Raw genomic sequence first — 26,103 nt, forward strand, 5'->3', positions numbered from 1 at the left:
TGTATTTTAATTTCAAAGGCATTTAAATTAAAAGGAAGAGCTCTTTAATTGTACATTCATTACAAGCTAATCACTTTTCTAAAATATTGAAGCATAGTTGATTTTTAATTCTGAGACCTCTATAATTCAATTTAAATCAGCACTATTATGCGGAGTTACCATGATGTTTAGTCACCTCATCATGATTATTTGATTTAGCCAAATTAAAGTCTGTTTCATGGTTTTGAGATACAATAATATGGGTCAAAGCACAATCAGTATAGTTAGTAAAAGTCTTTACACAGCAGGAGCTATTTGTGTCAGATTCAAACAATTCCTCCAGAACGGCCATGCGAATAGAAGAGGAAGAGTGAGTTCCTGTCATTTTCCTGTGTGAGACTAGAACGACAGCCATGTTGACAGTGGTATGTGTGCATCTATGTTTCTGTACTCTACATGCAAACTTGCAGGCCCCTTAGCTGAGCCAACTTTTGAACACAGCTGTTTTCTGGTACCTGTGGGGTTGGTTCCAAGACCCCTGTGGATACTGAAATCTCTGATTGCTCAAGTTCCTGATATAAATATATTTGCACCACATCTTCCTGTATAATTTCAGTTTTTTCTGGATTACTTGTAACAACTAATATGCAGTAAATTCTATGTAAGTAGTTATTGCACTATATTGAATTATAAGAATAAAGAATGTCTGTGCATGTTCAGTACAGACACATCATCCTTTTGTTCTGAATATTTTCCATCCACGACTGACTGAATCTGCAAAATCAGAACCCATGAATATAGACAGCCAACTGTAAACTAGTTATTTCTTTCTGTTCTGAGTACTATTGGAAAAACTTATCAAAAGTTTAACTTTTCCATGAAAGGAGAGAAAATTCCCCTTCCTCAGAAGACAAAAGTATAGAGAGAGTTATTTGATTTTTAAAAATTTCTTTTCTTCCTCCTCCCCCAAAGAAGATTAGGGTGGTGGGAGCAGATCGATGAGATGGGTGAGGGCATCCCAAGAGCTCTCCTCCCGGAGGAAGCTTGGCTTCCTCTACCACACAGGGATGGCATCACCTCCAGCTGGTGCTTGTCCAAGACAGGCATACGAAGGCCATTTGGCCACACATCTCAGCCTCACTCTCCAATTAGCTTTAATTATATTTAAGCTATGATTTGTGTAGCTGCTTTAGTTTTATTATAATTGTATAACATATACAACTATTTGTAACAATATTAACATGATACAATAATATTATTTTATTTAAGCCTTAATTTCATTTAAGCTCTTATTTCTATTTTTATGATCCTTACACGCCACTTCTCAATTAACTTCAAGCTATGAGCAGACAGGAATGTAATAGGCGAAATAACAGCTTAAATGAAGTTAAGGCTTAAATAATAAAAGTTTTGAAAGTAGCTATGGTAATGGTTGCAAATCTACACCTCCTAATCTCCCTTCTGTAGAAATAGAAATTTATAAAATGTATAATACACATAGAAATAAAATAGAAGAAACTATAGAATGGAGAAAATAAACCTATAATGTTTGTAGCTCACAATATAGATCAAGTGATGCATTTTGAAGGAATACTGTCGTAAACGAAGATATATAACATAAATACTGGAAAAATCTTTAAAATATGTAGGATTAGTAATACAATAGTGGCCACAGTGGAATTGTTAAGAATAAAACAAATTTAATCCACAAAAGGCAAAAAAAGAGAAAAAAGGTTGAAAGAAGGGACTGGACAACACATGGTGCAGAACAGTTAATAAGGCACTAGATATGATGCAGCCATATTTATATCATATTAATTTTAATTGATAGAAATATTTGTATTATTTTTTGTCATCAGGTTTTTAACCTGTATATTTTTAAGTGAATATGTGCATTGTAAGAACTTGAAAAACACAAGAAGCAAAGAGCAAACTCATTCGCAACCACATGTAATTTACAGTTCGATGTGTCCTTGTAGGTCCTGTGTGTGTGCAGACACAATATCTAACTTTTATGGAGTTGAAATTGTGTAGTTCATATCATGCTGTTTTCACACATCATGGATATTTATCAGTTAAAATAATACCATATCTATGTGAGTATTTTGATAACCAAGAATACACTACATCACCTCAGTATACTCGGAAACAAAGTAATCTTGCCTTTTGTGGAAAAAGAAAATTTCATAGAAAACAAAAATGACCACAGATCTCTGGATAAAAGTATTTGCAGCATTTTGATTAAAATACTAATTTTTCTGGTTGAAATTTTCACCTAATGCTCAATTTAACCATAAAGCAACAATGTATACTAAGTATGTTTCCAAGATAATTCATTATCAGATCTATGTCATTCAGAATTCAGATATTAGCAAGAAAGTATATTTCCACGGAATTACTTACTGTATTCCTGTGATACAGACAAGAGAGACCACTTACATCGCTGGCTATCCTCAAAATGCAAACCCGAACACATTGGACACTCCTCCCCTGTACTTCCTTTTGCCTCTCTGCTGCCCACCTAACCAACGAGTCCTGACATACACTTCTTAGAGGTGGATTAACAATTCCATGTTCAATGTGCTCCTTTCTATCAGTTAACACGAAAACCAATTTACACGTTGGCTCATTCACTAGCTCTGCTTTTTATTATACATTGCCACCTCAGAACATCTATAAAACTGACAGTTGGAATATAGTGAATTTTTCCACAGTAAACACATACTCTTTACTAAAAACGCTCATGTAGACCTATGGTTGTCATCTGAAACCATTGTCTAGATATGGAGGTACAAGAAAGAGCCTTCCCTTCACTCCTCGGCTTCACCCTCTTCCACTATTCTGGTGACTGGGTATAAGACTATGTCCTGCTCTGAGAGGCAGAGTGACAAAGGTCACTTCTAGAAGACAGGCCTTCCTAAAAACTAACACAGGGCATTTAAAAACGGATGATTTTACTACCTCTACTTTTAACATACGTTGAGCATCAGGACTTGGACTTGTTTGTCCTTTCGTACATAGCAATATGAACTAAAATGCACATATAGAGCAATCATTAGATCATCTGAACTAATTAAACTCGTGGGGCAGAAACTTTCATTCTACACACTTCCTCCCTCCCACCTGCCACCCCTCAGTGAACAGTCAGTACCTTTTTAAAATATATCTTAAAAAAAAAAAACAAGCAAACAAACAAAAAAAAACAGAAAAACCTGTCCGATTTGTTTAAAAATAAGGAAAAACTTAAGAACCCACTCTCTGTATAAAGACATAGATAATGTGAGATATTACCTTGAAATGATATGATGTCCCTGATTTGCTTAAAATGGTTCAACCTAAAAGGAAAAGAAAAAAAATATTTAAAAAGAAGAAAATGAAATGATAATATTTTAAGTTTGGTGATCTGGCTGATGAATATGTAGGTGAAAAAATTGATTTTTTTTTCTAATTTTGTGTTTGTTGAACTAGTTGTAATAAAATGCTTAAAATACACACTATAGGCTCCCCCCACCTTCTTTTAGTCATTGGCAATGTCAGAAATCATAAATTATTTCTTTTTTATTTTATTTTATTTTCTGAGATGGAGTTTCGCTCTTGTTACCCAGGCTGGAGTGCAATGGCGCGATCTCGGCTCACCACAACCTCCGCCTCCTGGGTTCAGGCAGTTCTCCTGCCTCAGCCTCCTGAGTAGCTGGGATTACAGGCACGCGCCACCATGCCCAGCTAATTTTTTGTATTTATAGCACAGACGGGGTTTCACTATGTTGACCAGGATGGTCTCGATGTCTTGACCTTGTGATCCACCTGCCTCAGCCTCCCAAAGTGCTGGGATTACAGGTGTGAGCATATACTAAAGTAAATGCTAGCAAGGGCATAAGAAGCTCTAAAGCAGAGGTAAGATTCCAGTGGGATTTTCATAAGGGGACAGAGCTGAGGGTCCTACGATCCCAGAACTTCTGATGACACAGCTAACAGGTACCACCACCTCAGAGCATAGGCCATTGAGGAGGAGCTGGGGACCCTGAGAACATGCCCTGCTCCCAGCAGAACTCCAGGGCCTGGGCTGAGATAGAACTCGTTATGTGTGCTGCAGAGGGCACAGGCAGAACACCAAGACTCATCATAAGAGACAGGAGCATTATATAGAGGAGCTGATGCAATGTGACAAGGACTGACACGTGCCATGAAAAAAGGAATTTTAAAAACGTTTTTGCTGGAAAATTCAAGAGATAAGGTCAGTTTTTGTTGTGCAGATCGCTAATCTGATAGAAAATTAGTCTTTGAATCCCGGTGCCCATGATATTGTGTCCGTTACAGAGAAATAGCGTTATATGAGGAAGGGAAGGAATGGAATCCCATGGCATTACAGAAACTTCTGCATCCGCCGTACCTGAACTGAGACTCAGCCTGGGTGTTTTGGTTCATTTTGTTTCTTGCCATCATTTAATCTGGGATTGCCACTTGCCACAAGTTATGATTTGAATGTTTTAGGCATTTTCTGGGATGTTCTGGGGGAGATGATCTGGAATTGGAGACCATCAGGCCTCAATGTAGAAGTGAGATGTGATGCTGCAAAGTCCAGGGGCTGAAAGATGGGATCCTGTGCGTCTCTGCTTTCTTCTTATCTCCCAGGATGTTGACAGCCAGAATTGTGATTCCAGGACAGAGACAGGGAATCATCAGCTGAGGAAACTGACCTAGTCAAAAGGAAGACCCATAGATACTGAGATGTATGGCTCCAATAACGACTGGATCTAGCCCAACACGAAAGCCGAACTTCCAGTCAGATGTACAGGTCATTATATAATGTTAAAGGGATAAATTCAGCAAGAGAACATAATGGTTGTAAATATATATATATATATATATATATATATATATATATATATGCCCTCAACACTGGAGGACCCAGACACATAAAGCAAATATTATTAGAGCTAAAGAGAGAGTCAGACCCCAATTCAATAATAGCTGGAGATTTAATCAACACTCTCCTTTAACCTTTGGACAGATCATCCAGAGAGAAAACCAACAAAGAAATAGCAGTCTTAACATGTATTATAGAACAAATGAACCTAACAGATATTTGTAGAACATTTATTTCAACAGCTGCAGAATACATATTCCCTCAGCACATGGATCATTCTCAAGGATAGACCATATGTTAGGCCAAAAAACAAGCATCAAAAAATTCAGAAAAACTGAAATAATAACAAGCATCTTCTTTGACCGCAATGGAATAAGAAAAGAAATCCATAACAAGAGGAATTTTGGAAACTATGCAAACACATGGAAACTAAACAAAATGTTCCTGAATGACCAGTGGGTCAATAAAAAATTAAAAAGGAAACTAATAAATTTCTGGAGCCCAGTGATAATAGAAACACAGCACACCAGAATTCATGGGATGTAGTGAAAGCAGTACTGAAGGAAATTTATAGCAGTAAATGCCTACATCAAAAAATAAGAAAAACTTCAAATAAATAACCTAACAATGCATCTTAAAGAACTAGAAAAGCAAGAGGAAACTAAACCAAAATTAGGAGAATAAAAGAAATAAATGAAATCAGAGATAAAAAATGAGAAATTATAACTGATACCACAGAAATTCAAAGGATCATTAGTGGCTAACATAAACAATGATAAACCAATTAATTGGAAAATTTAGAACTGAACACATTCCTACACACATACAATCCACAAAAATCAAATCACAAAGCAATCCAAATCCTGAACAAATTAATAACAAGTAATAAAATCAAAGCCATCATAAAATGTCACCCAGTAGAGAAAAGCCCAACGCCCAGTGGCTTCACTGCTGAATGCTCCCAAACATTTAGTGAACTAATATCAATCCTGCTGAAACTATTTCAAAAAATAGAGAAAGAAGAAATACGTCCAAACCCAATCTACAAGGCTAGTATTACCCAGATACCAACATCAGAAAAAAAAAAAAGGTCAGGTACAGTGTCTCATGTCTGTTATATCAGCACTTTGGGAGGCCAAGGCAGGCAGATTGCTTGAGGCCAGGAGTTTGAGACCAGCTTGGCCAACATGGTGAAACCCCGTCTCTACCAAAAATGCAAAAATTATCCAGGCATGGTGATGCATGTCTGTGGTCTCAGCTACTTGGGAAGCTGAGGTATGAGAATCACTTTAACACAGGAGGTGGAGATTCCAGTGAGCTGAGATTGTACCATTGCACTCCAGCCTGGATGACAGAGTGAGAGTCTGTCTACAAAAAAAAAAAAAAAAGAAAGAAAAGAAAAGAAAAGAAAAAGAAAAAAGAAAAAAACTACAGGCCAATATCTCTGAGGCATATTGATGCAAAAATCCTCAACAAACTACTAGCAAACCAAATTCAACAACACATTAAAAAGATTATTTATTATGACCAAGTGGGATTTATCACTGGGATGCAAGGATGGTTCAACCTACACAAACCATTCAATGCAATACATCAGATCAACAGAATGAGGGACAAAAACAATATGATCATTTCAATGAATGCCAAAAAAGCATTGGATAAAGTTCAACATTCCTTCAAGGAAAAACCCTAAAATAATGGGTATAGAAGAAACATATCCCAACATAATAAATGTCATATATGATAGACTATTCAGTATTATACTGAATGGGGGAAAATTGAAAGCCTTTCTTCTTAGATCTGGAACACGATAAAGATGTTCACTGTCATCAGTGATTCAACCTATTATTGGAAGTCCTACCTAGAGCAATTGGACAACAGAAATAAATAAAAGTATTCAAATTGGAAAGTAAGAAATCAAATTATCCTTGTGTGTAGATGAAAAAAACTATTAGAACTAATAAATTCTGTAAAGTTCCAGGATACAAAATCAACATACAAAAATCAGTAGCATTTCTAAATATCAACATTGAACAATGTGAAAATGAAATTTAAAAAGTAATCTCATTTACAATAGCCACATATAAAATTAAATACTTATGAATTAACCAAAGAAGTGAAAGATCTCTATAATGAAAACTATAAAACATTGATAAACAACATCGGAGAGAACACCATAAAAGGAAAAAATATTTTATGTTTATTTGGAAGAACCAATAATGTTAAAATGTCCACATTATCCAAAACCATCTATTATTATATAATACTACCGTATTATTCAATGCAATCCCTATCAAAATACCAATGACACAGAAATAGAAAAAGCTATGCTAAACTTTATATAAAACCACATAAGACCCAGAATAGCCAAAAATATCCTAAGCAAAATGAAAACAAACAAACAAACAGACCAAAAACAAACTGGAGGAATTACATTACCTGTCTTCAAATTGTACAACAGAGCAATAATAACTGAAACAGCATGGTACCAGCATGAAGCAGATACATAGACCAATGAAACAGAATAGAGAACCCAGAAGCAAATCCACACACTTAGAGTAAACTCATTTTTGACAAAGTTGCTAAGAATGTACACTGGGGAAAAAATGGTCTCTTCAATAAATGGTGCTGGGAAAACTGGATATCCATATGCAGAAGAATGAAACTAGATCTCTGCCTCTCACCATATACAATAAGTCAAATCAAAATGAATTAAATACTTAAATCTAAGACTTCAAACTATAAAACCACTTCAAGAAAACATTGGGAGAACTCTCTAGGACATTGGTCTGGGCAAGATGTTTTTGAGCAATATCCCACATGCACAGGCAACCAAAGCAAAAATGGACAAATGGGATAACAGTAAGCTAAAAAGCTTCTGCACAACAAAGGACACAATCAACAAAGTGAAGAGACAACCCATAGAATAGAAGAAAATATTTGCAAACTATTCATCTGACAAGGGGTCAATAGCTAGAATAAGAAGTTCAAACAACTCTATTGGAATAAATCTAATAATCTGATTAACAATGAGCAAAGTGAGAATAGATGTTCCTCAAAAGGAAACATACAGATAGCAAGCAGGCATATGAAAAGGTGCTCAACAGAATTGGTCATTAGAGAAATGCAAATCAAAACCACAATGAGATATCATCTCACTCCAGTTAAAATGGCTTATATCCAACGGTCAGGAATGTAAATTAGTACAACCGCTATGGAGAACAGTTTGGAGGGTCCTCAAAAAAGTAAAAATAAAGCTACTATACCATCCAGCAACCCTACTTCCAGGTATATATCCTCCAAAAAGAAAATCAGTATATCAATGTCATATCCGCATTCCTGTGTGTGTTGCATCTCGTTTACAATAGCCAAAATTTGGAAGCAACCTAAGTCTCCATCGACAGATGAATGGATAAAGAAAATGTGGTATATATACACAATGGAGTACTATTCAGCCATAAAAAATAAGGTTATGCCTTTTGCAACAACATGGATGGAACCAGAGGTCATTAAGTGAAATAAGCGAGGCACAGAAAGACATGCATTGCATGTTCTCAATTATTTGTGGGACCATAAAATCAAAACAGTTGAACTCACAAAGAGAGAGAGAGAGCAGAATGATTATCAGAAGCTGGGAAGTGGGGTGGAGAAATTGAGAATGTTTAATAGGTACAAAAAAATAATTGGAAAGAATGAATAAGACTTGGTATTTTATAGCACAACAGGGAGACTACAGTCAACAAAAATGTAATTGTACATTTAAAAATAACTAAAAGAGTATAACTGTATTGTTTGTGACACAAAGGATAAATGCTTGAAGGGATGGATACCCAGTATTCTGTGAAGTAATTATTATGCATTGCATGCTTGTACCAAAATATTTCATGCACTCCATATATACCCACAAAAATTAAAAAAAAAATTAAGGTAGATACATAAAAATTGAAGAGTGAGTTAGACTTTTCAGACAGGGTAGAGTTCCATAAATTAGCAGTGCATACATCCTTCCTCACTAGTCTTTTGGAGTATGGGAGCTGGCTATGTCAACGCAGACTCAGAGCACAGAAGCAAGGGACCCAGCACAGCAGACAGCAGGAGGATTTCACAGCAATGACGAAGAGAAATCTCCAGACAGCAACTGTATAGTAGACCGGAAATAAACAGACTATACCAGAACAGTGGAAGAAGGACCTGGAAGAAATGTTCCTGGGAAAGTAAAAAGGGAACACATGGACATGCCTGCCTGTCCTAAGAGGAAGTTTGAGTACTTCTCTATATTGGGAAAGGAATGGCCAATAGCTATCAGGACGACAAGGAAAATTTTAAACCGTAAGACTACTGCATCTATACAAATGTATTAATGTATCTCCTTGAAAAAAGGAAAAATGGACAAAAATTGGATCATATCAAGTTGAAAAGTTTCTGCACAGCAAAGGATGTGTAAATTTCCTTGAAAATCCATTAATAGCACACAAAATAGTAAAGTAACCCATTTAAAAGCTATTTAAATATAAATATCAATTTAAACAACTTGAGCCAATAAAGGAAGAGAATTTAGAGAATTTGCCTATTCAGACTGGTGCTTAATAGAACATTTTTATTTTTCATAGAAAAGCATTAATTGCTAATATTTGCGATCTAATAGTCTAACAATACCAGTAAATGGAATATTCCTTAGATAAAGTCATGTTATTTAAGAAAACATGAAAGTCAGGGGTGAGGCTTAAAGGAAGTGACAGACACACAGGCAACCCTAAAGCAGGGGCCGACACAGTGAGCACAAGGAGGGAACAGAGAGGGTGTAGGTGAATGCTGCTGTGTGTGTAAGTGGAGGAATGGAATTTGGTGACACGATTAATAGAGACAGAAAGTCAAGAAGAAGCTAAGAAGGTGTTGATTTGGGAACTACTTAAAATATGTTCAAGAAGATTGTGGAACTTCAAAGTTAATGAGTATAGAATTTGAAAATTCTGATCTGTAGACCAAAAGAACAATTTGTCACAGTGCTATGAATATGGAAGTCCTTTGAGACTAGACTAATCGGAAATGAATTAACAGCTATAACTGATTGCATGAAGTCTTTGGAGAGAATATATGGATTAAAGGAAGAGTTAAAGAAAGTGTCATAAATAACATCAACTTTTTTTGGATGGGCCCAGGAGCAGGAGGGAGCCACCTAAGGACTCCTGGAAAGAGAAGGGATGATACAGATGAATGAGGGTGATGTCACCAAAGACAAGGTATACGAAATAAAGAAGTTTTATCTCTCTATTCTGGAAAGACATCAGGCACCTATAAGGTGCCCAGAGAATGTCTGTGGAGAGAAGGGATTAATGAAGAATCAATGAAGTCAACAATGATACAGCAAGACCAGCCAGGACAACAGTGATGAAATTACCAGGAACTTGATGCTTGCAATGCCAGTGGAGTGCTTTATGCTCAAGGCAAACTACACAGAGGACTGAATATAAAGGGAGGAGAAGCGGCTTCTCATGAAGAGCAGGCCCCATCCCCTAATCCAACAAAACCAAAACCCAGTGCAACAGATACAGGAAGGAAGCATGCCACCCACACTTCCCTCGAAATACCCTAATTAAAACTGACTGTTTCCTTATACATTATGGGATGTTTATATACTAAAAGTATATTTGAAAACCCAGCATCAAAAATTAGTAAACCTTACCTATTTTCTGGCAAGCAGCAAAAATGTAACCTTGAATATGGAAGCACAATTCCTCTATGGTGTTACTGGGATGGGAATAGAGGCTTAACCTCTTTGTCTTTTTCTTCTTCAGGAGACAGAGCTTTGAGGGAAAAATCAACATTTGGTACTACTTGGTAATAAGTAGAAGAAGTAGATTCATGATAAAGTAAGTTAGCACATGATCTTTATGGCTATCAGAAAGCGTGATGTATTCATCTTCATTGAACACTGAAGCCATTTGAATTGCTTAGAAATTAATACAAATTAATACAATGAAGGAATGAGGCTGAGCTATAACCATCATCGTCATATATTAGATGTGCTAGTTAGTTAACATGGTTTAGCAGAAACATACTAAAGTGGTAGAAGATTGGTATTACAGTTCAAATGCTTGGGATAAACAACAATGGTTATTTGAAATACAACCATTTACTTGCAAGCATATTTTTCAATACTGGAAATTTGTTTGCAAGCTAACTCAAAATAACACAGTTGATAATATTCAAAGTTCATGGTTCCAAACCAAAATAGGCCACAAGGCACACCTCTAAACTAGCCACTTAGAGGAAAAGCCAGTATAATAATGTGAGCAAATCAATAAATCAATCACACTTAAAAAAGGGAGAACGCTTAAACAAAATTTTCACTCTTCTAGGAAAGATATAGTTAAATGAGTATAATCCCTGCAGCTGTAGAGTCGGAGTAGCACTTTTATAAATGGCTATGAGAGTAACAGCTATGCTGTGAGATCTGCATTACTATTTGGCTAAGAATTGACTAGAGGAGGATGCGATTGTGGAGTTTTATTTGATGTTTACTGATCTACCAGCATTTCGTAGAGTATATTTGGTCAACCTTCTAATAGGGCCCTCCAAATCCTTTTTGTCACTTACCACAAAGTGAAATTGTAGAGTAGTGCATTAAACTGATTAACATTTGATCAAAGAAGATCGTTTTCCACAAGTCTTTACATGTTTTATGAGCAGAGGCTGTGACTATCTGTCCTGGACTGTCTTCAGAAAGACGCAGAGTAAAGAGCTTTGGAAGACAGAGATAGTGCCCCCAACCGGGTCAGAAATCACACAGGCCTACAGTAACCGGTTTTATCAACTAATACATGGTGTCCAGTTAAGTTTTAATTTAAGATATGTCCTCTGAAATGTTTGGGATATGTTTATTCTAAGAAATTGTAAATTGTTTATCAAAAATTCAAATTAACTACGCACCATGTACTTGATCTGGCAAGCTTCCTTACTGTTCATTATAAACCATTTATTTTCCCTTAGTTTGATCTCCTCTCCCAAAACCCACGGTGTTCCCAGGCACCACCTGGCCTTCTTACCTTGGCTGATAGGGACCGGGCCTCAGGAAGCAGGTGCATGTGCTGGCACCCTGGCTGCTGCTGTGGCTGTGAGAAGCACTCTTTCATTCTGACTCACATGTCTCAAGTCTTCTGCCAGCATCCATGAAACTGTGCTAGGCTGCTTGAGCTTATAAATGGAGTCAAATCTCAGACACATCATGGTTCTTGACACCTATCTGTTTCACTAAAATAAAAAGCCTTTGACAGCAGGGACCATTTAAGTTTTGTTTAACACTGTGTCTGGCATATTGCCCAGTACCTCTCACTAAGTAAATAGTTGTTGAAAAGGTGAATAAAGGAAGAATGGAATGAGCTGTCTATTGACTTCCAGCTGCTATACTCTGGAAACCTTTGTAATGTAAATAGGCTAGATTCTCTTGTGGTATGTGTCCCTATATACTTTCTCTCTCATTGTTTCCATCCTAATCCCCATTTCATCTTTATCTCCATCACTTCCATTTTCTTTTTTCTTTCTTTGTTTTTGGAGATGGAGTCTCGCTCTGTCACCAACGATCTCTGCTCACCGCAACCCCCACCTCCATGGTTCAAGCGATTTTCCTGCTTAGCTTCCCCAGTAGCTAGGACTACAGGTGTACACCACCATGCCCAGCTAATTTTTGTATTTTTAGTAGAGATGGGATTTCACCATGTTGGTCAGGATGGCCTCGATGTCTTGACTTTGTGATCCACGTGCCTTGGCCTCCCAAAGCGCTGGAGTACAAGCGTGAGCCACCATACCCGGCCATCTCCGTCACTTTCTTAAGCTTCGGCTTCAGTTGCCTCCAGCCCTAGCTCTAGTTCTATCACTTGGCCATTCTTGCATTGGAAACCTCACAGGGCTTGAATAGGCCCAAGGGAACTGCTGAGAAACCTTGGAGACCAGAACATGCTCTCCACTCGTACTTCAATTCCAGCCTCCCCATCCCATTCGCATGTATCATGCTTCACTAGAGAACTTTAGAAACACTGAGAACTAACAGGAGATGGGTTAATATAATAAGGAATGATTGATCGTGTGTTTCCTCAGTTCAGAACTGAGAATGAAGTTTCTTTTGACATATTCTTGTTCTCATTCCCCACTGCACAAAGGAAGAAATGAGCCTTGGAATACGGGATGTGCCTACTGGATTTACAAATCCACCCACTGGTGCTGACTTAATCCTCTAAGGGTTTTTGAGATATACTAAGACATGTATACACACACACACACATACACACACAGTATAACATGGCCTCTTCCCTTCATTTGCTTACTTAACAATGTATCTATACCTATAGTTCATTATCTTTCTTTGTCTATGTTGAGGTCTAGCTATCTATCCATTGCTACCTTGTTAAATGTTGAAATGACTAGAGGGAAAATATTAAAATATGATTAATCTTTAGAGGAACATGAAACCTCAAAGAAATTCTCTGCTACTTTTATTCTACTGTTGGCTACAGTCCAGGGCCTTCAAGGAGTCTTCGTCTTTCTCCTTTACCTTAAAGTTGAAAGGTATGGAATGTAGCACCTCAAAATACGCTACTTCGATATATTTATTATTCTGAGCAGAAGTTAACTGAAAATCAACAAATTCAGAAAAGAAGCCTTCTCAGAGCTTCTTGTACATCACTAAAAGCAGAAACTTCTGAGAAATGAGGACTGCAGACCACCCCCTCTCTCAGGAGAGTTCTAGGGCCATGAAGAAGGTGGAAAGTCAGCACCAAAATGGACCTACACAAACAAACCAACGTTACTGAAATCGCTCTTGTTTTCCATTAGTGTCCTCGTGTATTTACCGTCTCACAGTTTGCAGATGGTAGAAGCCTGAACTCCTTTTTCATTTGTTTTGGCATATCTCCACTATTTATCATACTTTATTAAAAATGGCTTGTACTTACTCAGGCCTATCAGCGTTTTGGGATCTTCACATCTTTTATATAAAGGCCTCCATGTACGCAGAAGACAATTAACATTAAATTAATTTGTGCACATCTTCTCTTGCTAATACATCTTGTGTCAGTCTAATTGTAGAGAAGAATTGACCTGCCTCCCCTGTGAAGTCTACTCTAGTGAAAAATAAGGAAGTTTGGTAAAAATTGATCATTCATAAATTGCTCATACTTTGCTGAAGGTTTTCCTAATTCCCTTTACCTTTCACACCCACCCCCTACATTGAATCTACCTCTCTGATAAGAATGTGAATTCTGGGGTCAAGATGTGCAATTCCTTTCCATGGCAAACCATGGTCCACTGGTAAGAGCTGGAATGTTCATTACAGCACTGTTCACAATAGCAAAGACTTGGAACCAACCCAAATGCCCATCAATGATAGACTGGACAGGGAAAATGTGGCATATATACACCATGGAATATTATGAAGTCATAAAAAACGATGAGGTTGTGTCCTTTGTAGGGACATGGATGAACCTGGAAACCATCATTCTCAGCAAACTGACACAAGAACAGAAAATCAAACACCACATGTTCTCACTCATAGGCGGGTGTTGAACAATGAGAACATATGGACACAGGGCGGGGAGCATCACATACTGGGGTCTGTCAGGGGGAAACAGGGGAGGGACAGCAGGGAGTGGGGAGTTCTGGAGAGATAGCATGGGGAGAAATGCCAGATATAGGTGATGGGGAGGAAGGCAGCAAATCACGCTGCCACATGTGTACCTAGGCAACAATCTTGCATGTTCTTCACATGTACCCCCAAACCTAAAATGCAATAAAAGAAAAAAAGAAAAAAAAATGGTAAACTGAGGAAAAAAAATCACCATAACCAAGGTCTAAAGCTTTGCTATGACATCCATGAGTTTACAACCTCAGGGAAGTTACTTAGGCTTTTAAGCCTGAGTTGTCTTGATTTACATAAAAATCATAACATCATAATAATTACAAAGATTAAACATGAAAACACACATGAACATTTTGCTCAGTAAGTTGCACAAGAAATACAAGTAAAATAAGGAAGACACTATTATCATAAAACTCTTATGAGGGACTTGTCAATTTATTTCCAGAAATTTTTCACTTTAAAAGGAATAAAGCAGGAGTCACAGAGGAAGGGGCCTCAAGACAGTTCTAGAAGAGTGGTATTACACAGATCAGCTTCCTGGAAAAAGCACAAAGCTGGCAGCAAGGTAAGAAGCCAAGGCTTAGAAGAATACGGAAGTGTCAGACAATGAAATTAAATGCAAGATAATTCTTTAAAGCTGGGAATAAGACAGGGATGCCAGTGTGTGGATCCTAGAGGGTATTGGCTATCTGACATGTTTTGTGGTTGGTAGGGAGGTTGTAGGAGCAAATTCACCATGTGTATAAAACCACATTAACTTGTGAGGTAAAAAATATGTATATTTTTATCAGACTCTCAGAAAAGTGCAAGAACGGCAATGAGGCATTTAAGCCTTTAAACCCCAAAGCGACTCTGGATGCCATTTGTTGTTTTCCAAACTATGCTTTTCAGAGTCACAGTACTCAACACAGGCATATCATGGACAAATATGAGCACAGGACATGACACACACATATTTTAAGAATAACATCTACAGGCTGGGCATGGTGGCTCACAATTGTAATCCCAGCATTTTGAAAGGATGAGGTGGGAGGATCACTTGGGGCCAGAAGTTTGAGTCCAGGCTGGAAATATACTGAGACCCCATCTCTATAAAAAGTTTAAAACTAAAGCAGGCATGGTGGTGCATTTCTGTAGTTCCTTCTACTCAGGAGGCTAAGGCAGGAGGATTCCTTGAGCTGGAGAGGTTCAAGTTGCAGTGAGTCATGATCACACCACTGCACTCCAGAACTCCAGCCTGGGCAACAGAGGGAGACATATAACAAAGAGGGAGAAAGAGAGAGGGAGGGAGGGAGGGAGGGAGAGAGGGAGGGAGGGAAGGGAAGAAAGAAAGAAAGAAAGAAAGAGAAAGAAAGAAAGGAAGGAAGGAGAGAGAAAGAAAGAAAAGAAGAAAAATGAAAAGAAAAGAAAAGAAAGAAAGAGAAAGAAAGAGAAAGAAAGAAAAGAGAGAAAGACAAAGCAAGCAAGCATTATCATTGCAAATCTGGGAAAGCATATGCAAATGCAAAGCAAAACCTTCACACATTTGGCTTTTGATTGCATCCAACTTCCAGATAGGTCTGTTATCATATTTCTGAGTGGTTTATTTGCATAAAAGAATATTACATAGTCACTCTACCAACTAATTCCGTGGTTCTATGACAGTTATTCTGCAATTTCTCTTTTCAAAATCCTGAATACTGTGTCTTGTTTGCGTTATACCTCAACACTTATTGTCATACCTACTATATTTTCTTATATAATATTTGAGAACAAAACAATAGGATCATTCTTCAAAAATCACTAGTCCAAATCCGTTTTATAATTTGAAATATTATGCCATGTTCTGTGTGTTTTTTTTTTTTAAGCTTATTCCGAACCTTGCAATATGGCTTTTTAAAAAGATATGTAGTTGGGTATTTTGACTCTAACAGTAAGGTTTTATTGCTATTGTTAATTTGAAAACACTGAGACGTCCTGTTTTTTTAATCCTTCCATCTATCACTATAATTTTAATATTTGCTTAATGTACTTAATGCACTAATGTATTCAGAAAAGACATTAATAGATTTAAACCATTTTCTTAGAATTATTTCAAAATCTTGATAATTTTTCAAAAATCTTGTAATTTATGAGTAGTTGGATTCTTTCTCAAATTTCAAAAGAGGTGGGAAATAAGAAAATAAAACTTATCAGTAAAAAGATTTCAATTTCAATAAAGGCAAGTCACATTTTTAATAAAAACCCAGAAAGAATAATAGATGTTCTTCTGAATCTGCTTTTACATCTTTTGCAATTTTACTGAAAATCAATGTACACTTTTTGAAACATTACATGTATATATATATATAATATGCATATATATATGTGAGTGTGTGTGTCTGTGTGTGCGTGTGTATTTCATTTGTTTAAATAATTTAAGGAAAAATAACTTTAAATAAAGGAAAGCTAGTAAAATCAATCCCACTCCCTAAGTTTAACTACTAATAAATTTTCAAATTATGTTTCTTAAAATTGCCTCAGAAAATGAATTTTCTTTATTCACAGCAGAATCTGAAAGGAACAAATTTATTTACTAAGGAAATTAATGTCCAATGCATGTCACATCTCAGTTTTTTCCCCAAATCGAACTTACGAATACCAGGCTAGCCTAGACCTACAAAAGTCATACGTGCCCTTAGGAGCTAAAGAACCTAGTTACGCTGTCCCATCTACATGGTATTCTCCAATGACTTTGTGGCTGATTTATTGTAAGTGCTTAAAATAAAGTGTTTACAGCTATTATTTGTTATGTAATATCACTGATATAGAGCCACTTTAAATCAATTTCTTAACTGATATTGAATGACTTTGTCTTAGAATTTAAAATTTTAAAATAGGCAATTGTCCTCAGATGGGATTTGGGCTTCAGATGACCATGAACAATTGAACTTGGGTTTCAGAGACTTGGAAAACAAACAATTGTTTCTATTATTATTTCTTAACTTACACTTTAAAAAATCATATTAGCAATTACATTAATTCTCCAATAAAATGTCTGTAAATATTTTAATGTTATTCTCTAAAAAGAAACATAAGCAAAAGTTACCTTTATTGTCAGGTCCTCTGGTTTTTTTTGGGGGGGCTAATTATCTTAAGTAGTGAAAAAATTGTTATGTAATATTTAATAAAACATTACTTTTTGGAGAAGGTTAAAATAAATAATAAATAATATTGAAATAGATAACTTTCAAGGAAAAAGGGCATTCAGACGTGGCAACCTTTGCAAGATGTATAATTATTTTATTACTGAATTAATTTATCACAAATATATATAAATAGAATATATAAATAAATATAAATATATTTGTTTAGCACATGATCCTACTCACTTCTGCTTTTGTTGGAAATTCCAAATGACTCCACTGGGATTTAATAAAGGGAATCTGGGCCTTTGCAAGGCAGGAAGTAATAAGGGAAGACGTTTGTGTCCTAGTTGACCTGGGACTTTTGTAATCTAGCAGATGCCCCACTCAGGAGAAAATAGTGAGTGGCAACATGCGTTTCCTAATAAGGTGGGTACTGCTGACTATATTATTGCCCAGATCAAAGGTTTTAGGTTTAGAGATTTCCATTGGTCGAAACTTCCTTCTTGGTGAGCTGCAATTACTTGAGATTAGACTATATCCCTGGATATCACTCTATTAGACATCACTGTTCTAAGATTTTTAGGTTTGACATTCATATAGCTTTGTAACACCTCACATTTAAAAAAAAGAGAAAATGTGTTTTTTACATTTCCCATAGATTGAATTCTGATGCCATTGGCGGATGGTCTGCCATCTTTGTTGTGTTGGTTATTCTGGTTCAAAAGTAGTAAAGCTTTATTTTTAAATGTTTAGGAGGATTTCTTTCGCATATGCGACTTTTAAGTTATTTCTTCTGTATTATTATTCTGTGAAATTTTATAATATCCACATTTTAAATGGAAAAAAAAATAGCAGGAAATAAAAGTATAAAGCATACTTGGCTTCCATTAAATATTAAAATAAAATACTGCTTACTTCTTTAAAGATAGTTTGTTGAATCATTGAACCCTGCTGGTCTTGGTAATTATTACCAAGGATATCAACACTTTCATGGGTTTTTGTCGTTTCCTGGGAGGCCAGAGTGAAAAAGACTCTCATGGAAGTAAAATGTGTGCTAGTCAGAGCTGGGAGCCAAATAGCCCAGTGGCTCTGTCTCAGCTCTCAGCTCTCAGCTGTGCTGTCCTGATCAGTAATTCAAAGAAAATAAGCAAGGCTTCTACACGGATGCCTCATCCACGCTCATTAAAATCAGTAGTTAAATGAGAACTAAGTTTTATATCATAATCTCATATTTTCCAATATATTTAGTGCAACAAGAACTATATCTGTGACTATGTATTATTTATTAAAACCATCCTTGAAGACTAGATTTTTTGATGCACTAAAATTAGGACTGGAAGATAAAATGCAGAATGCTCAGTTAAATTTGAACTTCACAAAAATAACTTGTTTTAGTATAAGTGTCTCCCAAATACTGTCTGTTTCATACAAAAATTTGTTATTCATCTGCTAATTACTTTTGTTAAGCCTGGCAACCTTACTCAAATAGATATGATGGGAGGAAAAACTTCTCCTCTACCAACTAAGGTCTCAGTGGTCTGGTGGGTCTGTGAATTCAACTGATGATAGATGGTTTAGGAGGAGAACCATTTATTATGCATCAGGGTTTATTCAGGGGAAGAGGATCCCTAAACAGCTAGGAATGAGGTTTTATCTAACAACGTGATATTGGAAACGGGGGAGGGATACGATTTCTATAGCAAAGGAGTGAACTGTTAAGGGAACAGATGGAAGGTATGCAGTTTGTGATAATTTTTTAAGTACAATTTATCATCCCAGTGCTAATGCTCAGTCTACTTCCCAGCTGGAATTTCCCTCGAGAGGGGATTTATGGCAGCTTCACTCTCAGAAGGCTCTGCCTGCAGTCAGATAAGATAAGCTCAAAAGGCTTCTTTCTGCATCTGCTGTATCTCCAAAGTCTTCATTTTAAAGTCATATTTGCACCGTTGTGACGCCCTTCACATACATGCTCTGGCAAACCACTGGCTGAGCATATTGGTGCAATGTTTTTGGAAGGTAATTTGGCACCATTTATACCATTATCTGTTGATTCAACAATAAAGCTTCATGATATTTATTACACAAATGCACACACATGCCTTCACAATAATGCATTTCATTTCGAAATGCATATAATATTAAATTTTGTTTTGGAATAATGAAAAACAAAAGCAAACAAATCCTAATTATTAATCAAAATAAGAATTTATGGAATAAATTTTGATAACTAGCCCCTGGAAAGAATAAGTTAGTTTTATATATAGTAATGTAAAAAATAAACAATATTATAATGTTATGATTCCTCCTGTATGCCCTTGTTCCTAAAATGATAATTTTAGGTCAATAATGATAAGAGGCTATATATACCAGCCTAGTGCAGTGGCTCACACCTGTAATCCCAGCACTTTGGGAGGCTGAGGCAGGTGGATCACAATATCAGGAGTTTGAGACCAGCCTGGTCAACATAGTGAAACCCCCGTGTCTACTAAAAATATTAAAAAATTCGCTGGGCATGATGGTGGCTGCCTGTAATCCCAGCTATTTGGGAGGCCAAGGCAAGGAGAATCACTTGAACCCAGGAGGAAGAGGTTGCAGTGAACCAAGATTGCACCACTGCACTCCAGCCTGGACAATAGTGCCAGACTCTGTCTCAAAAATAATAATGTAATAAACAAGCTATATATACCATATTCCAACTATGCGCAAGCCCTATGTGAGAACTTTGGATGTAGTAGCTCGTTTATTCCTTGCAATTGGCAAACAAGGTGTGGAGAGCCTTTATCTTTGTGTTATTATGAAACAGTGAGGCATACAGAGGATAATTCACACGTGTAAGGTTGCACATCTACAGGGTAACTGGAACTGGATTCATTCGTAGGCCTCCCAGAGACCAGGTGTTCAGCATTTCCTGTATAAGCACAGATACTGTCTGGAAATGGACATGAAAAACTGTCAGCTGCTGTCTTATACTATATGGGCATTAAAAATGTTTGCCCAAAAAGATGCACACACACCGGCACAAACACACTTTGAGGAGTGATGCTTGGGTTTGGGGCACTGAATGGAAATTTATTTTTTTGGTTTTTGTTTTTTACTTCTTACTTGGCTGACCTCTTTGATACTGTTTTACTTGTATTAAGAATATCTATCAGTTTTAACACACTGGGGTCTGTCGGTGGGGGCCAGGAGAGGGACAGTGGGGGAGTGGGGAGGAGGGGAGGGATAACATGGTGACAGTGGGATGGAGGCAGCAAATCACATTGTCATGTATGTACCTATGCCAGAATCCTGCATGTACCTCAGAACCTAAAGTACAATAAAAATTTAATAAAAAATAGAATATATATCAGGTTTAAAATATAAAAGGTCTTTAAAAGCTTCATGTATTACTTTCTCTAAAAATCCAACAAAGAAAAATGAGAAATCTATTTATATTATTTGAAATACCATTCTATATCTGAAGCGACAGATAGACAAAAAATTACAATGAGCTTGGGACCAGCCTCTGGTAAGCGTGCAACTTAACAGAGCCACTTTGGGGATTTTCACCCAACCTACTGTCGACCTCACCTCAGAGGTATCGGTGTGTGTGTATATGTGTGCAGGCATTTTGGGGTGAGCATGTGTGTTTATCTGGAAAACATGGTGGAAGAACAAGACTTCAAGAGGCCAAGAGATCTGACGCTGAGCCCCGGGACCTACCACTGCTAACTACAGATAAGGCCTGGTTATTCTCTGACCTGACCCTGAGACTCCCCATCTTCCAACACAGGAATACATAAAACTTTCTAACTCAAAGGGTCTCTGTGAGATTATATAACAATGTTTTATTAATATATGCAGCTGAGTCATTAGTAGGTCATAATTCTACATTTCTTTTTAAATTTTAGTAGCTGTACCCAATTTTTACACCGATAAAATGTATCTTTTCATGTAAGTCTCCATTTCTCCTCAATACATAGACGGTACACACTTTCTACTTTAGGGTTGATATAGAACATTCACCTGCGACATTTACTTTGATCACTGCCAATCCTTTGAGCAAAGGCGAGCTAGTTTATATCATTCCAACTATTTAAATTAGGACATGATGGCCCACAATAATGATCCAAAATGAAGTGATTTTGCTATGCATACCGAAGGGCAAGGCTTGAGTCTCCTGATCTAACGTTTTGTTTGTTTTCTCTCAAAAGTCATGCAGGACCTGAGTAGGTCACCCCTTTCCAGGGCCCCTGCCTGCTGTCCTGTCCCAGACACAGAGATCTCCGGTGCAGGCCAACCATACACGGAAGCACAGACACACCGGCTCTCACGTTCTGCGGCAAACAGCTTGCGGCCTGATCAGGAAGCTTCCAACACACAGCTCCTGCTTTCCCTTCTCCTCCTGCTCTCCCTCCTCCCCCTCACATGCACTTTCACCTTCTATGCTGTGAGGAGATGCTGTGACACACTGCCCAGACGCTCCTTTTTAGGCGCATAGAACCTTCCAACGCTAGGAGCTTTGACTCCTGACCTGAGGCCTTCCCTGAAGTTGGCCTAGGGAGCTGCCTCCCTGAAGGGTGCTCCCCCTCTGGAGGATGGCTCTCCTTGAAGGACGGGCTGACGCAGGGCTGCAAAGTCTTCATTCAAGATTTGCCTCTGTGGAATCGTTCTCTGTTGAGGGCTCTGGTGGAATTGGCTGAGGCCTCAGAAGCAATTGCGTTGCAGGTGGATTGCTGCAGGCGCCCATCCCATCTAAACCCTCCCGAACAGGCACTGCTCTGATTTGTCCCCAACAAACCTGCAGGCAAACCTCCATCTAAGAGTCAGTTTCAGTGACTTAGGACAGTTGAGGAACAGGTCCAACTCAATTCTCCTGGGTTTGATTAAGTTGACACCCACTCTGTTACTGTATAATGGCTTGCATTCCGTCTCATTCCTGGTGAATAAAATCAAGTCCCCAAAAGAATACGTAGCTCCTTTATAGGAACACACTTGATTGAAAAGAAATGTGGCTCAGATGCAAGGAGGATTCAATGAATTTCCCACAGGGTGTGATCTTTCAAGAAAATGTATGGATTTGCTCCAAATCATTCAAGTACTATCCTCTGTCCTGCTTCAGGAATAGACATTTAAAGACTTACTGAAGGTGAAGAAAACCAGTCCTTGTAATCCGGAGGGTCTGTTCTGCTTTGGACCTGTTTCTTCTGCATGGCAGTGATGATTATAGTTTCCAAATTATACTTCTTCAAAGAATGTGGCTGCAATTCGTCTTTACCCCTATGTTTTCATTTGCACTGATGGTGGAGACCGCTGCGACCCCAGCCAGGGGAGACAGGGTCAGCTGCCCAATAGAATGTGTGCAAGTGAACATCTCACTCTTGCACTCCATCTTCCTTCTGTCGGCCTTCTGCCTTCATAATGAAAGGCTGCTCTCGATGGGACTTTTTCAAAGGACGATTGTCAGTTCATACTCCTTATTTTAGGTCTGAGGTGAAGGCAATAAATCAGAGCTCTTAGAGGCTTTTGTTATGAGCTCCCAGGGCAGGCTCAGCATGGCCAACGTGATTGTACCTGGATTTGTTCCTTGTGTAGGTTTCTGCCTAGTTTAAACTGGGATCCAAAGAACAGAAGAATCCTGCCTGGATTCGTCAACAAGAACAATGCATCATTTCCCAGAGCAGGAAGAAGTCTCAGGGCAGAGTGACTCTAATTTAAGGTACATTAACCATTCCACACGTAATCACAGACAATATTCTACTATTCATTTGGTCTGGTGTCTCCCCCATGCAGAATCTGGACGTTTCCCCTCAGGTCAGCACGTTTCTTGACCTTAGGCATTAATGCAGACCTGTTTTCATGTGTGTGTGTGTATATATATGTTTGTTTATAAATAATGGGTCACAGAATATATACCACTTACATAACAAATTAGAAATCAGGTACTTATTAAATTACTTTATTTTCACTGATAGTTTTCTAATGTGTCATTTGTTTTACATATGCAAAGTTACAGATATATATGTCATTTGCTTTACATATGCAAAGTTATAGATTGCAAACTCTTATTAGGTTTATGAAATTTAATTTATCCAATTGCAGAAGGGATTATTTCTAGGGTTCATAACATTTTAAGACTGCAAAACATTTGTCATTATGCAGACATTCCTCAAACATGAATGTGTCACACACTTATTCTTAAATCAGTACTTGGGAGGCGCGAGGTAATTACCATCTTTGTCCTGACCAAGCCTGTGAACATGCGGACGAGAAAGTGCATGCAAAAATGAACAGATGGTGTTAGGGAGCTAAGGAATAGACAACAAAACTGAAACTCTGCTGGGAAAGGCGCTGGTCACTGCATGATTTATAATTATGTTTCCAAAGTGTACTTCTCTCCATGGAATGCTTACAGTGAGAGCCGAAAACAGAAAACACAGAAAATTATACAGAGTACAATCTTCATTATAGAAAAAAGAAATATCTAAATTTACAGATACACTTGCAATTATAAAATCAATCCCATAATAATTATGTGTTTTTAAAGATACAGTGAAATAAGTATTGGCTTAATATGTTTACATTTCCTTTTATTTAATGTTTTAATTTTGAGTTTGTTTCTGTATGTGTATATATGCATGTTTATTTATAAATACTGGGTCACAGAATATATACCACTTACATAACAAATTAGAAATCAGATACTTGTTAAATCACTTTATTTTCACTGATAGTTTTCTAATATGTCATGTATTTTACATGTGCAAAGTTACAGACTGCAAAGGCTTACTAGTTTTGATATTTAAATTTACTTCCCTACCCGGAGTTACTCAGATTTTTTCTTGCGTTTCCTCTGCTTTTTAAAATAAATCTTGCTGAAGTGAAAGTTTATACATAAATCTTGTTCACATCCTTGATATGACACTGGATGAATTTCGATAAATAAAAATACAAAGAATGTAAAAGTAGACTTTTACATTATATTTCTTATGCATTGCCAGATTGCTTTCCCTAGAAAGACAGAATCAATGTTTACTCTCAGGTTCCTCTCACTCCACAGTGTTTCTTTCTTTCCTTTTTTTTTTTTTTTTTTTTTTTTGAGATGGAGTCTTGCTCTCTGGCTCAGGCTGGAGTGCAGTGACGCCATCTCTGGTCACTGCAACCTCACCTCCCTGGTTCTTGCAATTCTCCTGCCTCAGCCTCCCGAGTAGCTGGGACGACAGGCGCACGCCGCCACACCCAGCTAATTTTTGTATTTTAGTAGAGACAGGGTTTCACTGAGTTGCCCAGGCTGGTCTTGAACTCCTGAGCTCCGGCCATCCGGCCGCCTCAGCCTCCCAAAGAGCTGGGATTCCAGGCGTGAGCCACTGTGCCCAACTGGCCGCGCTTCCTTAGGTTTACCTGTTGGACATCATTGATGCATCTGTTTATAATTTATATTATGATTTATAAATTAAAAAAGTAATAGATAGATCCGTATAGATACTTGTATATAAAGAGAGAGCCAGATTCATTATGGAAGTGGGAAGAACCGAGGGGCCCCGATGTTCTGTGGTGAGGTCCAACTGCGGAAATCTTGGGAGCCGTGCAGTCACCGCGCTGGTTTCAACTGGTTCTGCGGGTGGAGCCCTTAAACTTAACTTTACCCTTCCTCTTCCTGTTCTCCTTCTTCCCCCTCCTTCGTCCTCTCCCCTTTTTCATCTCCCTTTCTGTTTTGGTTGGCAGGATTTGAGATTTGGGAATCGGATGTTGAGAAAAAGCTCAGTCTTGTGAGGGCCTGTGCTGGGCCCTGAGCGCGGCCCGGTCAGGGAGGAGCGCACCACGTGCAAAGCAGAGGGGGCGGCTCCGTCCTGATTTTTCCAAGGAGAAGTTCATGGCAGTTCCGCACGGCATCTGCATGGTGCATAATCTTTATTATCTTTATTCTAGGATAACATTGCCATTTTTCTGTTTATCTCGTCTTTAAAGAAAAGTCATAAAATAATTTAAAAGTTCCTAAAATAGTTTTCACGGTCCTTCCAGGAGTGGCTCCTGCTCAAGTCTGCAGCCCCTCCTCCTGCTGCTCTCCAGGAAGCTCAGGACACTTCTCCACCAAACTGCTAGGACCGCTGCTAAATCAAAGCCCTCTTTGATTTCTAGGTGCATTTTGCTCCTGTCCCCTTCAACATTCTCTCCATTAAACATTCTGTTCCAGCTTGAATGTGACCTACATGAAGAATAATCATTTTGTATTCCAAAGACTATGCTTCTCCTCACGTGTGCTTCAAAGCCATCAAATTCGTACATATCATTCCCTGTTTCTCTGTCTGTACTCTTTCCCTTTACTTTGACTGTAAACTTCTTGGAGACATGGATTCTGTAATTTCTTTATTTATTTTTACCATTTGCTATAATCGGATCAGGGTTTGAAATGTATGAATTTGGTAGTGTCCCCTGGTTCCAATTTACCTAGTCTCATGGCCTGAGGGGAGAATTATCCTGAAGGTGTTTTTAAAATCTTGAAGAAATTCAGAAATACTTAGAACAGGTGTTGTGAAGGT

This window comes from Saimiri boliviensis, chromosome 10 (genome assembly GCF_048565385.1).
Source record: "Saimiri boliviensis isolate mSaiBol1 chromosome 10, mSaiBol1.pri, whole genome shotgun sequence".
Taxonomy (NCBI): domain Eukaryota; kingdom Metazoa; phylum Chordata; class Mammalia; order Primates; family Cebidae; genus Saimiri; species Saimiri boliviensis.